General features: G+C 36.2%; 2 long non-coding RNA genes across 2 annotated transcripts in view; one reads left to right on the forward strand and one right to left on the reverse strand.

Annotated features, from left to right (window-relative positions):
* LOC112654143 (uncharacterized) overlaps positions 1-15,124 on the reverse strand; it is a 54,709-nt gene that overhangs the window by 18,815 nt on the left and 20,770 nt on the right. The window lies entirely within an intron of this gene.
* LOC112654139 (uncharacterized) lies at positions 4,221-14,130 on the forward strand. The gene is made up of 2 exons (XR_003132817.3): positions 4,221-12,915; positions 13,671-14,130. It is a non-coding gene; the product is annotated as an uncharacterized LOC112654139 (long non-coding RNA).

Raw genomic sequence — 15,124 nt, forward strand, 5'->3', positions numbered from 1 at the left:
ATTTCATGCAGTGCATTTCATGATGTAAGAAAATAGTTGGTTTTTGCTAAACTTGTCTAGTTTATTGCTCTTCTGGTGTCTTGGTAAGCTTTGATAGTTTAGGATTTGTCAGCTTAGATCTTTTCCTTCACCTTTGTTACGACAACAGAGCCTACTCTCTAAAGAACCTATGTGCCTTTTATGGAAGACTTTCAGATTTAGTTAATGTGCCCACATCAATGTGCCCACATATCTGATTCTAGTCCCTGGAAGTAAATTTTCTTGGGGATTTACTAGTGATGTATTCTTAAAAAGAAAAAGTTATTTACAGTGTTCTGAACACCATTGTGAAGAAGGCAAAAATTTTAAAATCACTTTAAATAAATTTAAATTATGTAATATATAAAGACATTATATAAAAGGCAAAAAAAATTTATTGCTACCCCTTTCTGAATAATATCAATGTCAGATTTCAGATGAGAGGAGTACAAGTAGGGACGCCTGGGTTGCTCAGTGGTTGAGCAGCTGTCTTACGGCTTAGGCTGTGATCCTGGAGTCCTGGGATCAAGTCCCACATCGGGCTCCTTGCATGGAGCCTCTTCTCCTGTCTCTGCCTTTCTGTATCTCTCATGAATAAATACATCTTGAAAAAAAAGAAAAAGGATACAACTAGATGTTTTAATAGGCTAGATGAGCAATAGGTTGATCTGATACTGGAGAAGAAAAAATTCAGAAGGGGAACACTTAGCTAAAGCAAGTACCATGCCTAGAGCCAAGGGAATGAAAGATAGAGGTTACCAGAAATTAGAAGCATGGAGAAAAGGTCCTTTAATGCAGGGACTTAGGGACATTTGAGGAGAGAGTACTGCTAGTACTGGTGGGGAATGATAAACTGGAGATGAACCAAGTGCTGCTACTGGAATGAATTTTTGCCCTGGGAAAGTTTGACAGGAAAAATAAGCAGGAAATAGCAAAATTTCTCTTCTGCCTTTGTTTCACTCTTCTAGTCCTCCCATTTGTTGGGATGCTAACAAAAAGTCAGCAAAGGAGAAATGTAGTTTGCACAGTTCTAATCCCCATATTATGCAGTTGAGCATAGACTAGTGGTTTGGAGCTATGGAAAAAAAGATAGCTTAGTTAACCAGCACAATTTGCCATATGTTACATCTTTGGAACCAGGTTATTGTTTCTACCTGTTTTTCCTTTGCACTTAGATGAAAGTATAGAAAGATTTGTTTTTTTTTTTTGCATGAATACTGTATGCTGTGCAGCTAAGTTTTATAAAGGAAATGTCTTTAAAAAATTAGGAACATTAAGTGCTGCTGTGTACCAGGTGTACACATAGGTATATACATATAATCTAATAACCTTCTGGGATGGATACTGTGGGATTAACGTTTTTCTACATGCAAGAAAAATCAAAAGCTCAGAGAGTTTAAGTTACTTGTTCCAGGTAACATGAATTGGAATTGGAATTTAATCGTAAGCTTTCTGACTTATGAGCCTACTCATAACCACTTGATTATACTGTCTCCTTACAGTGACTTTTATATACTATCTCAAGGTGTAAAGGATAAGACCTTTAAAAGATAATATCTAGAATTCAGAAGCTCAGCAGCAAAAACATTGATTACAGAAGCTCAGCAGCAAAAGCACTGATTAAACACTTATGCTTAATCTAGCTTGGTGTTCATTGTATTATGTTATTCCATGTGAGTTAGTGTTTGTTGCCATACCTCTGGAAGCTAATAATCTTAGTCTATAGTTAGGGGGGCAACATATTGAAAAACTAGATGTTTGGGGAAAAATATATTAAATGGAAATAGAATATCAAGCACTTAATTATTGAGAAAGCACATGTTGAGTAGTGAAGACTCAAAAGACTCATTTTGAAAGTAAAATTTAGGAAAACTTTTTTTTCAATTTACCCTTGTGAAGATTTTTTTGGGGGGGGGAATTGCTTGAATGAAGAAAAAAACTCTTAAATTCTTAGGAAATGGAAGGAAGCTTGGGTTTAGGAGTATGGTTGGTAAAAGGATGTATGGGAGGCATCAAGCTGGAAAGGAGGGTTTATGGATCTGAAGCTGATATAAGGTAAAGCTCTTCTAGGTCTTAATGGAAGGCATTGGTCAAAGGAGGAGTCAGTAAAGGTTATTTTAGTAGTAGAAGGAAAACCATGTTCAGGATTTGGGTTGCAAGCAGGAATTTTTGGAAATATGGCAGTCATCTGGATGACAGTTTAGGTCTTGAGGATCTTGGTTAATTAAGCAGCTTAGGTTCCCCCATATTCAGTTGAAATAGGTAATTTGTTTATGTTTGCTGATTCTGTATTCAGTCACCTGTCGCCCTGTAGTTAAAGCATTCATTGAAAGCTTTATCCAAGATTGAAATATAGAACTGGTTAAATTTATATATATGAAATTAAATATAAAACTAGGGAAACCAGGGCAGCCCCGGTGGCTCAGCGGTTTAGCGCCGCCTTCAGCCCGGGGCGTGATCCTGGAGTCCCAGGATCGAGTCCCACGTCGGGCTCCCTGCATGGAGCCTGCTTCTCCCTCTGCCTGCGTCTCTGCCTCTCTCTCTGTCTCTAATAAATAAATAAAATCTTTAAAAAAGAAAACTAGGAAAACCAAATCTCGGATTTTATTTATTCATGAGAGACACACAGAGGCAGGGACCCAGGCTGAGGGAGAAGCAGGCTCCATGCAAGGAGCCCAACGTGAGACTCGATCCCGGGTCTGCAGGATCATGCCCCGGGCTGAATGTGGCGCTAAACCACTGAGGCACCCAGGCTGCCTGATAATATATTTTTTGTTAGAGTTACCTCTGAGAGGTGTACTCTAAATATTAAGTGAGCTATTAATAATATTATCTAATTACCGACAAAAATCCAAATTACCCTTTTCTTCAGAACTCTGGAAAACCTGTATGTCTTGTGCTAATCTGAGAATATGTAAGATTTTTTTTGTTATATGATAATTTTAGGAAGATTACTGACATTTTATAGAATCAAAGATCAGCAGGGTTACTTCCATTTTATACTTAATTAAAAATATTTTAAAGTGGGTTTTTATTCTATAATGAAAGAAATAAGGATACTTAATGGAATCCCTGGAGTCCGACATTTCTACTTTTAATATGCTTGTAACATTTGTCCAACACACCACTGTGTTCTCTGAAAAGAGCGATCATTTTCACTGTATGGCATTAGGATAGACTCTATATCCCCGAGGTCTTCCAAAAGGTCCATGTAAACCTGACAGCTAGGTAACGTGTACTGTTGTAGAACATAAATTCTGCTGACTTACTGATGCAGGCCTACTCCTGATCGATGGCTCTTTAGAGTAAAAATCACTCAACATACATCAGCTAAATGCTAAGTGATAAAAATATTTCCAAATCATATTCCCTATCATTGAGGACCTCCTTAAATTTAACAGCAGGTTAAAGATTTGGGGTTGGCCTACTGAGGAGCAATCTTTCATTAGAAAATACGCATTTGCTTGTCTTGAAAGTTCATGCATTTAAAGTCCCTGCCAAGCAGGTAGACTTAACCATACTTTAAGCAAGATCTACATTTTCCTTTTTTCACTTTCCATTAAAATAAAATGTTCAATTAAACCTGAAATAGCTGGCCCTAAACTAGACTTTCCAGGGGACCTTTTCTATACCAGTCTTGCCGGGAGATAATTGTTGTTAATCTAAGTCCTAAGGGATAGTGGGACATTATTCAACACTGGCAATAAAAACAACTCACTTAAAGCGGGGGGGGGGAAGCAAAATTTGAGTTCTAAAATTTTTCTTTATGAAGGAAAACTTCAAATCTAACAGGTTGGTTTCACTGCTATTGCAAAGATTAAAATATGAAACCGGGAAATTAGAAATTAGAAAATTTAGTATCCAGTTGGTTTTGGAAAAATAGATTATGAAAATGTTTTTTGAATTGCAAAATTAAAAAAAATTGTTATAATTATACTTATCCTGTAGTTGGGATTATTGGACTATGGGCCAAGGTGGTATAGTTCTGCGATCTTAACCTGGAAATTCTGGAATTTGCAAGGCCTCTTGGGAACTCTCGAGTGTACCCAGACCCAAGTAGCTAGGATATGCTTGGGAGTAAATTCTAAACTCACATTAGTTTCTGGAGTATTCATAACCAGATAAGTAAGCCAAGTGTTAAGTCTTTTTTTTTTTTTTTTTAATAATTTTTTTTAAAATTTTTATTTATTTATGATAGTCACAGAGAGAGAGAGAGGCGCAGAGACACAGGCAGAGGGAGAAGCAGGCTCCATGCACCGGGAGCCCGATGTGGGATTCGATCCCGGGTCTCCAGGATCGCGCCCTGGGCCAAAGGCAGGCGCCAAACCGCTGCGCCACCCAGGGATCTCGTGTTAAGTCTTTTTGAAGGAAATATATGCCTGAGGTATCTCAAAGTAGAGAATTCTATAAACCTATAAATCATATACCGTTAACATTTCATCGAAATAATACTGTTAACTAATTCCATTTGGTCAAAATAAGCTTAAAAATCATAATTTCTACTAAGCTATTATGGTCACGGACATTTTAAATTTATCTTAAACTAATCTTGATTTTTATCAGCTATTAGGGTCTTCACTTCTAAAAATTAATTCATGTTAAAAAAAAAAAAGAGGCAGATCTTTACTGAAAGTTCTTTGTTTCTATTTTATAAAATTTTTTTCGTCTTTTTCCATAGAAGGATCTATAGCAAATTTCCTTAGATAAATACAATAAGATTATTAAGTTGGAAACAATAGATCACAAACCACATAGAAGGAAGAAGAGATAAATTGAAGTCAACTTCAGTTATTTGGAGGTACATTTGAACCCTGAGATTAACTGTGGCTAATTCACACCAGAGACTTTGGACAAGACATGTTTCCATCACAGATTGCTGCCTTTTTACCATGTTTGTTCTCCCCTTCTTCCCTTGTCTCCCTGGGATTAGAGAAGTGCTAAATTAACTGAGAAGTATCTCTCATTAAAGTGGGGACAGAACCTATAGCAACCCCTCCTCATTCTTCAGCACTCCCCTCCCCTCCCCCAGGTCCCAGCACGGTAGGAAAGGGAAAATGCCAATCCCTTGCTATGCCTTAGAGTTGTTAATCTAGTTAAAATTCCTACATAGTCAAGAAACTGGATCCAGGAATCCAGACCAAGGTTAAAGATGAGTGAGGACGGAAAGATAAAAGAGAGCGTGATTTAGAATACGACTTAGAGTATCCATGTAGAAGTTTCTGAAGTGCTAGTTAATTCACATACTCTTTATTTGCCTAATGACATACTCCATATTCTATTTTCTAAAGAAAACCTAGAAACATGAAATTAAAGGAAACTACGATTGTTATATTGTATGACGTATCCTGAAGTGTGGTTTAGGATTTTAGGGAATAAGCATCGAGGAATATACTATATCAGTAGCTGCTCAGTGGTTCCTAGGCCTCAAGGAAGCCAGAAATTTAGGAGTGCTGTGAGAGAACCAGGCAGGAGTTAAAATAATGAGTAGCAGAGAGAGACTGATAGCAAAGGACTGCTGAATAGTTATCAGTTTGTGTGTTCAAGTGATTTATAGGCTTATAATCTGATCTTGGATGTTCTGGAGTATCCAGGATATCTAGCATGTGGGGAACAGCTAAAGAAAGACAGAATCCTCTAAATTTCTATTTTTGCCCTGGTACTGATGCTGCTTGACCTCAGTTTTCAAAAGGGCACAGAATGAAATCTGAGTTCTAGACTGTTCTAAGGTGATTGTGGGTTAGTATCTACTGATGGAATTGATTGGGAATAGTTGGTTCTAGTTTCATTTTGAGACCTGTTTCATCCCTGCATCTGATGGTGCTTTAGAGCCTAAGGACCCATTTGCCTTGAATGCATTAATAGATACAGACCGATACAAGGAATCATTAGCTAGATTCACATAATCTACAAATCTTAATTTTTTTTTAAAGATTCATTTATTCGTTTTAGAGAGAGCAAGAGAGTGCAAGTGGCAAGGAGAGAGAGAGAATCCCATGCAGAAGATTGGTAGGGGGCGGGTAGTCAATTGTACCACCCTGAGATCACAATCTGAGCCAAAACCAAGAGTCAGACCCTTAATCGACTGAGCCACCTAGGTGCCCCTCTATGAATCTAATTTTTGAAACCATTATTGTGTTGCATATTCAATTTTGTTAATCTAGTAACTGAATCTTTGTTTTGAGGGTGTTCTTTTTCGGGGGAGGGGTTTTGATTCTGGTAATTATGAATTTAATTCTGGTAATTATCTACAGATTTACATGTAGAACAGATAACAGTCAAACCAGAGGCCTTCTAACCTCCATCTTTAATCAGCCCATTCTTCTCTTAAACCTTTCCTTACGCATTTTTTTCAAGAAAGAATGTACTTAATCTGTTCAAATTAGAGTAGTGGTTTGGAGAGAAAAATAGGACAAAATATATTTTCAGCCTCCACCAGGGGGACCTATTGCTGCAACTAAAAAATTAAATCTGAGGAAGAACATGCATTTCACATGTCAGTTACATGACAATAATTTTCATTTTTTTAGAAGTATACATACATTTGAAAAAATGTTATATTTTACATAGCAGTATTTCACATCTTATAATTTTTATTTTTAATTATATATTAAGATATAAAAATCGAGATATAAGTTATGAGGGTTTTTTGTTAACCTTTTTTTAGAATGACTAAAAATGAAAATATAAATTCAGTCTTTAGCTGAGAATAATTTATTCAAAATATCTATAGGATAAACCTACATAAAAGCAGAGAAACTCTTTTCACAAAACACGTTTCTAAATTTTGCCAATTCAGTTTATTTTATTACCAACTACTTGCTTTTGTCTAGGGCTTAAAGGCTTACATTTTTTATGAAATGTTTTCATTCATATAGTATATGAATATTATAATACTCATAATCACAAAATGGATAAGTTTTATAGTCACAAAATTGGGAAATCTGTATTTTTGCTTCACTTCTAGTTGTGAGGACATTCTATTTTGTGCTTTCTGATTATATATGTTTTCTTAGCATCAGTTACTATCTTATTCTTACTTATTCTTATTCATATTCATATCTTATTCATACTAATATCTCTTAATATTTCCTAATATTTTTTATTGTTCAAGTAATTCCACTTCTATATTCTGGCTGTTTTTACCTGACTCATATTACTACTTTCTTTTTAATTTTATTGATTAGAAGTAATTTACAGTAATAATTCTCAGTGGTGAGTAGAGTTCACAGATTCTGTGGAGGAGATAATACTATTCCCATTTTTCAGATCAGGAAATCAAGGCCAAGAGTGATTACATTACTTGAGTAATATCTTATACTCTGCCCCAATATTTTTGCCACAATAACATAGCTTATTTTAACCATCCTATATATGGACTAACCATTATTCTAAGCATCTTTCCTCAACCTAGACTAGTGAGCTCCTAATTTGAGCTAGTGTGCCTTCTAGTCAGACATGCTTTTCTATAAGAGAAATACCTTGCTCTAGATAACCCTTCAAATAATTTCCATTGTCCTTAGTAAATATCAACGCATGGTTTTTTAGATATAGTAAGAGATGTTTTTTGTAGATACTATAATAATACACTTGGCTCCAAATGTTGTAATAATGCCTTTGAATTTCTGCTTACACACACACACACACCATTTTTCTCTCCAAAGAAAAGTGTTAACTCTCCATTATGAAGAAAGGAATATGGCTTAAGCAAAATGAAATGAAAGTGTGTCCTAGACATATGAAAAGTTTTACTTACACTAAGAGAAATGCATGGTAAAGTGCACTGAGATACAATTTCATCAACTCCGTTAAATGCTGGGATTTGGGGCAAGTAGATAAACCAGACATTTCTCCACTGTTGGGATTAAAAATTGGTACAACTACCATGGAGGGCAGTTGATAACATCTATCAACACTATAAATGCTAGACAACACTTGGCTCAGCAACTTCTTCTTTGAACTTTAGCCTATGGATATACTTGTACACATGTAAAATTATATTTAAGATTATTCATAGGTTTATTATAACAAAAATTGGAAGCAAATGTCCTTTGGTTGGAGGTTGATTAAATAGAATACTATACAGCTGTTAAGAAGAACAAGCAAGCTTTATACCGGTATGCAAAGAGCTTCAAGCAATGTTAAATGAAAACTGCAAGGTACCAAATAGTCTTAAGTTACATAATGCATAAAAAGGGAAGAATAAGAATATATTCATTTTTCTGTGTACATAAGCTCTTGAAGGATACACAAAGGATTAAAAAAGTGATCACCTGCTTGGAATTGGAAGCAAAAGGGGAACTGGATAGCTGAGGAACAGATAGACATATTTTCTTTAGAACCATGAGAATATTTTACCTATTTTTAAAAGTGAGAAAGAGAATATATAAGCCAGAGCTTAAGAAGACACACTTTTGCTCCCCAAGATGACAATAAAGGGATTTTTTTTTTTTTTAAATGGCATACACTTGAAAGGACAAAGAACCAAAGAGGAAGAAAGAGCAAATGTTTGGAAGCTGGAAAGCAGGTGAATGAATGGTACTGACTCAGCAGACCTAAAAAGCCAAATTCTTTGCTGATGGAAATGCTGAGAAGCTTTCACACTGCAGATTGTCCAAGAGGTTCAGGAATTAGCTTTCCCAGGTATCTCTGGAATTGAGATTGAAGGTGGGGCTATAAATAGGATTGCTTGGCAGCTTCTTTAAGAAGCAGTTAAGTCCTCAGTTGCATGACCAGGCAAATTCTCTTCCCCAATCTTCAGGTTTAGCTTCTGGAGTGGGGGGGAACAACACAACAAAAAAAAAATAAACAAAACTCACCACAAAACGCTCTGGATTGAAATGTACCGGGAAGGAGGGGAAAGGGACAGTAACTTGATGAAAACGAAGCTGATTAATTGAGCATTTGTATACCAAATAACAAGACCCTCTCCCTTGCCTCTCTTTTCTGACTTGGTGTGCAGATTAAAATCCAATCTCCACTGAAGATGCTTCATTATGAAATCCGACCAGTCACGAGAAAAGACATCTGGAGAACCCAATGAAATGACCAGCCAAACACCCTACAGTAAATCTCATGGTTGATGAGTGCTAGCATGAACTAGGAGCTTTTAAACAACGTTTTAGTACCTCCACTTTTAAATATGTAAAAACAAGGTTACTAAGTAACCAAGGAGAGTTTTTAATCATAAAAGATAAAGAGTATAGTAGATGCTGTGTTGCATTGCTCATTTCTGCCCTTCAAGGACTGAGGCATTCTTTCCTCCAGCTGCTGTTATGCTGAGTTGAGGGCTCACAGCTGAGTGGCTGTAGAGTATTCCTTAATCCTGGGCTTCCATCTCTTCCCCAGAGCAGACCATATCCAGTCTGGTTGAGATACAGGATTTGAGTTGTGGGCACAAAGATATGTTTCCTTTGCCTCAGGAACACCTCTGAAAGGCCATCCCAGGTCCAGAGTTTCCTATGGGATCGGCTGTTGCAAATGCATCACAGTTTAGTTTCTTAGTCACTTAAAGGTACTGCTCTTGAAGGCACTCCCCAGTTAACTATCCACCTTTAAATCTCAGTCTCAGGAAACCCTGCTCACAACAGAATTCAAAACAAATAAATAGAAAAAAGTGGGGGGAAAAAGATTAATAACTGCAGGTAGATAAGATACTAAACCCATTAGATTAAAAAGAAAGCAAGACACCATAGAAGAAATCTTAAAAGAATATAAAAAAGCTTCTGGGAATTAAAGAAAATATATGATGGCAGACGTGAAAAGAATTGAGTACATAAGCTGGAAGATAAAGTTGAGAAAAATCTCAGAAAGTGGAAGAAAAAGACAAAGAGGAAAGAAAAGATGTTTTGAAGGTCATTCTAATTATCTGGCATCTGAATAAAAGTTTCAGAAGGAGAGAACAGAAGTGGGTGTCATGGGAAGGATAATGGGAAAGCAATCATCAGTAAAATAATCCAATAACGTTTCACAGAACTTAAGAACTCGTTTCAAGGTTGAGTGCTTGGCCCAATTATGTATATAGGACACCTCATAGCAAAATTTCAGAATACTGAGGAGCAAAAAGAAGATTCTATAAACTTCCAGAGAGAATAGGTAGGCCACATGAAAAGTATTATAAATCAGGATGACTTCTTACCACATTGGAAGCTTGAAGACTGGAGATCAATAGGTTTAAAATGGTGAAGAAAAATGACTTCCTGGGTAATACTTTATACCTAGCTAAACTATTAATGAAGTGTGAAGTGGAATAAAAACATTTGCAGACCTAAAAGTTCTCAAAATATTTACCTCTTCACTTGTCTTTTCTGGAAGCTCCTGGAAGATATACTTCCCTAAAAGGAGGGAGTATAAATAATAAACATAAAAATCTGATGTCCATGAAAGAACCAGCAACACAGAAGCAAAACAGAATCTCTGATGTGGATTTAAGGGCAATACCAAGATGGTAGCTGTGCTCTAGGCTTAGAGAGTGGCCAGTTCAGATGGCAGCAGGTAAGAAGAGTCTGGCAGAAATTATTCAAGAAGATGAAATTACTAGAATACCTAATATGAATAAAAAATTGAAGAGATTTGACAATTTTCAGAGAATTGGGGTTTAAATAAACAAAAGTAAAAACAAGACCATTATTAATTCCAGGGAAATGAAAATCTATGCAAAAAAAAAAGTAGTAATAATGTTCCTTATTGATGGACTCCAAAAAAACACATCATAAAGTGCAGACATTGAATATTGATCTAACCAAAATTTATGAAATAATATTGGGAGGATTAAGGAAATGTGTGTTGTATATATGTGTATATATGCTCATATAAGCATATATGGTGGAATTAGAGAAAATAAATGTTTATCTTCTATAGATAGAACTAGTAATGTAAGAATGGAGCAAACTTTAGTATTAAGAGCATAAACTGAGCCCAGACTACCTAGGTTTGATTCATAGCTCTGCTACTTTCCAGAAGTATGATCTTGGGCAAATTACTGTGCATCAGTATTTATATGTAAGAGAGAGATCATAATAACACTATATCACATAGTTATTATGAGGATAATATAAATGTGAGCTTAGAACATCAACATACTTTATAAAGTAGCTACTATATAAATATTTTCATTTTATGTTATCTGTTATGGACTGAACTGTGTGCCCCCATAAATTCATATGTTGAAGCCCTAAGCTCCAGTACTTTACATTGTGACTGTATGTGAAGATTCAGGCACATGCCTTTAAAGAGGTAATTATGTCAAAATGAGACTCTTAGGGTGGGCCCCAATCTAATCTGACTGGTGTCTTTATAAAAAGAAGAGATTGGAGATCCCTGGGTGGCTCAGCGGTTTAGCACCTGCCTTCAGTCCAGGGCGTGATCCTGGAGTCCCAGGATCAAGTCCCACATCAGGCTCCCTGCATGGAGCCTGTTTCTCCCTCTGCCTGTGTCTCCGCCTCTCTCTATGCATCTCTCATGAATAGATAAATAAAACCTTTAGAAAAAAAAAAAAAGAAGAAGAGATTAAGACATACAGTGACATACACAAAGGCTGCATGGGCACAGAAAAAAAGACCATGTGTGGACACAGCATTTCCTTCTCACAGATGGCACACAGAGAAGGTGGATGTCTGCAAGCCAAGGAGAAATGCCTTAGGAGAAACCAAACATGCTGACACTTTGATTTTGGATCTTCTAGCCTTTAAAACTGTGAGAAAATAAATGAGTTACGTAAGCCACCCAGGCTATGATACTTTGTTATATCAGTCTTAGCAAACAAATAGATTATCGTTATTGAAAGATTGGATTGAACACCATAAGATTCAATTTAAAGAGCCTCTGGGAAGCAGGATATGACAGTAGGGAAGAGAGATTTTTGTCTTGTTGTTTTTTTAAGTGAAATCTTTGTAGAACTCATCAATTCCTTAAATTTGGTAAAAGTACAGACCAAAAAATGAAGGGCAGTGTCTGAAAAAATCAGAGTTACCTCCTGCCTTTTTTCATCTGAGTGATTAACAACTCTCTGGAGTTCTCTTTCAAGCACTGTGGACATCTGGGGTTCTATCAAAGATGCCATCAAAGGGGGATTAATGGCACTTTGGGCACTCTTTATGAATGCCGGCTAAATTTAGTCCAGCCTCAGTACTGTCCAAATAGCTGATTAGGACTCATTGCTCCTGGGTAGGAACCTGATTTCACCAATAACTCTTTTGTAGTTGAGCCCCTTCAAAGTGAATTGTTGTGAAGTGATACTACATAGTTCTTACAGCACTTGGTAAGAGACGTTATATATTTGTTACGGGAATAATATTTTTATATTGTATTTCCATATAGTTTCCTTTATCTGGCCTCTGTTTTGTCTCCCTGTGGCCCTTCTGATATGGAAGATATAATCAATTAGTAATAGAAAGCCAACTAGAAATGTTTAACCATGAAGAAATATTCTCACACATAAAAAGAAACCTTGAGATGGTTGATTAGTGGGTAGGGTGTCTAGTTCAATGGCTCAATGACATTATTAAGGACCAGAGTTTCCTATCCTTATTCTGAGCTGCAATTTGTATTATGTTGACTACTCTCTCCTTAGGTACAAGATAACTGACTTCACCAGTTCCAGATCTCATGCCTCAGAAACATCCAAAGGCTGTATAGGAAAAGACATCCATATTCATATCCCTCTTTAAGAAAGGAACCCTTTCCCAGAAACCCCCAGCACAATTCTCATTACATCACAGTGACCATATTGCATAGCATGTCATTCCTAAACTAAGTAAGCCAGAGTAATGGAATTACCAGGGTTCCCTTAATCCAAATAATACTCAAGATGGAGAGAAGCTCAGGTTCCTCTGAAACACACCTCTGACCCATACTTGAAAAAAGTCAGGATTATTTTACCAAGGAAGAAGAGAGGAGAAGGTAAATGTCATGGAATAGGGAAGATATGTATACTTTAGCAATAGTTCTGTTGTGACAAGAAGAGGAAGTAGAAAATTATTTCATTGGGAAGGGGAGAGAGAGAAAGGTAGCTGGTAAATCAGAGATTAATATTCTGGTTCCCTACATTGAGGTTTAAATTTAGGGAGGGTTACTGTGGAAATTAGGGTGATAGAAACACCCAAAGTCCTAGTGAAGGGACCCTTAATTCTACTTTTTCAAGATAGCCTAGGAAATCTTAAGTTTTTGGGATGCCTGAGTGGCTCTCAGTGGTTGAGCGTCTGCCTTTGGCTCAGGGCATGATCCTAGGGTTCTGGGATCAGAACCGCATCAGGTTCCCCACAGGGAGCCTGCTTCTCCCTCTGCTTATGTCCCTGCCTCTCTTTGTGTGTCTCTCATGAATAAATAAATGAAATCTTAAAAAACAAAAAAAGAAATTGAAAGTTTTTTAGGGAATCCTGAAATTGAGATGAAGCCACAGCCAATGGGTCACTCATTGTGTAAGAGATTAGATGGGTGAAGAATGAGGCTAGGTGAAGGATCTGATATTATGTGCAAATTCCATATAATCTGAAGTTTTTGCAGAAGGTGGATTTTATGCCTAAAGACTTTGGTTAAGGCCAGAGTCTTTTGGGAAGGCATCCAAAAGGATTGACAAAACCTGCAGCACTACAGGGGAGCTCCCTTAAACTAGAGCCTGAGAATATGAAAGCTTCACCTGCCTTTACTCTTCTCAGGAAGATGAAGGGGAAAGAAGATGACTGAAGGAAGGTGAAAAACAATCCTGACAAGGACTTTGAACTTTGCATTAACTGAATATTCACAGCTCAAGATGAAGATAGACAGAATTACATTTAAGTGGCAAGTTGCTCTTGTCCAAAGGAATATGGCTCCAGAATAGGAGGTCAGTTATGAAGAAGAATTATTATTTATCCTCAGCTCAAATGATATGAATTTTGGCTTTGCTCTATTTTTTTTTTTTTTTTTTTGGATTGTCTTCCTTTTTTTCACCTTTTGGTGAAAAATTGTCGGGAAAGTGGAATATGAAATAAAAAATGTGAAGATCCTCTTGAGAAAGGGCTAATGATACGGTTACATGAACATTAATTAGGATTGCATAAAAATGATGTAAAATTAGCTGGTCACTTTAAGAAGTTAATGTGGTTAATAAAATACTGTTGTTGTAAATAAACCAAATATGATGTCCTTTAACTAGTTTTTTTTTTTTAATGCACCCATTAAAATGTTTTTTTATTATGTAATGATAACCATGATTCAGTACAGAAACAAGCAACCAGGTTACATATATTTATTTTGTTTGCATTATGTTTTCTTTTTACTACATATGTTGAACCAGGTGGAAAACAACAGAAAATTTTCATTTTTAAAAATAAATATAACCTGGTCAGGAATCGAATTTACATTCTAATTGCATAATAATAAATCAGGAATGTTTATGGTCTCATCTAGCACTCAGTTTAAACTCAACACATGTACAACAATAGTAAGAGATTTTTTTGGCCAAAATGTTGTAATAGCTACTCAAAATACATGAATAAATTTTAATATTCAGATGAGAAATAACAGACATATAGAGTGTATTTGAGGCACATGTATCATTTGAACAAGCGCCAGAGTTATGTAGCTAAAGATTAAAGTGTGATTTAGAGATATATTTCATGCCGTATGCACGTGCATCGCCTCCATTAGCATTAATAGAATTTATATGCACACAGAGGAGAGAACTGAAATTTGTTGAAAGGCAAAGGAGGAATGATTTTTAACTTTGCCTGTAATTCTAGAAGCATGGGACTATATTATTAAAAGCTCTCTGAAAGGCCTTAATTTAGGAACTGAGATAGAGAAGCTCGATAACAAACTACTACATGTATACTTCGTTTGTATTAGAGAAAGTGAGCCAGGCAGGCTAAAGATTTTGTTAAAGACTGTTCTGGGATCACAGTACTGTGTGGGAAGCAATATATGCATTTTGGATATGGATTAATTTGAAGAAAATGAACAATTTTTAATCTAAGACAAAATGTAATTGGTGTTTTTGTAGCCATTAGCAAGCGCATGTGCACACACACACACACACACACACACCAGTTACTTTCATTACTTATGTTCACCTATAAGCACCTGTTCCCTACCCAGGCTTTAGGAAAATATAAATATTTTCAACCTATTG

Source organism: Canis lupus, chromosome 3 (genome assembly GCF_003254725.2).
Source record: "Canis lupus dingo isolate Sandy chromosome 3, ASM325472v2, whole genome shotgun sequence".
Classification (NCBI taxonomy): domain Eukaryota; kingdom Metazoa; phylum Chordata; class Mammalia; order Carnivora; family Canidae; genus Canis; species Canis lupus.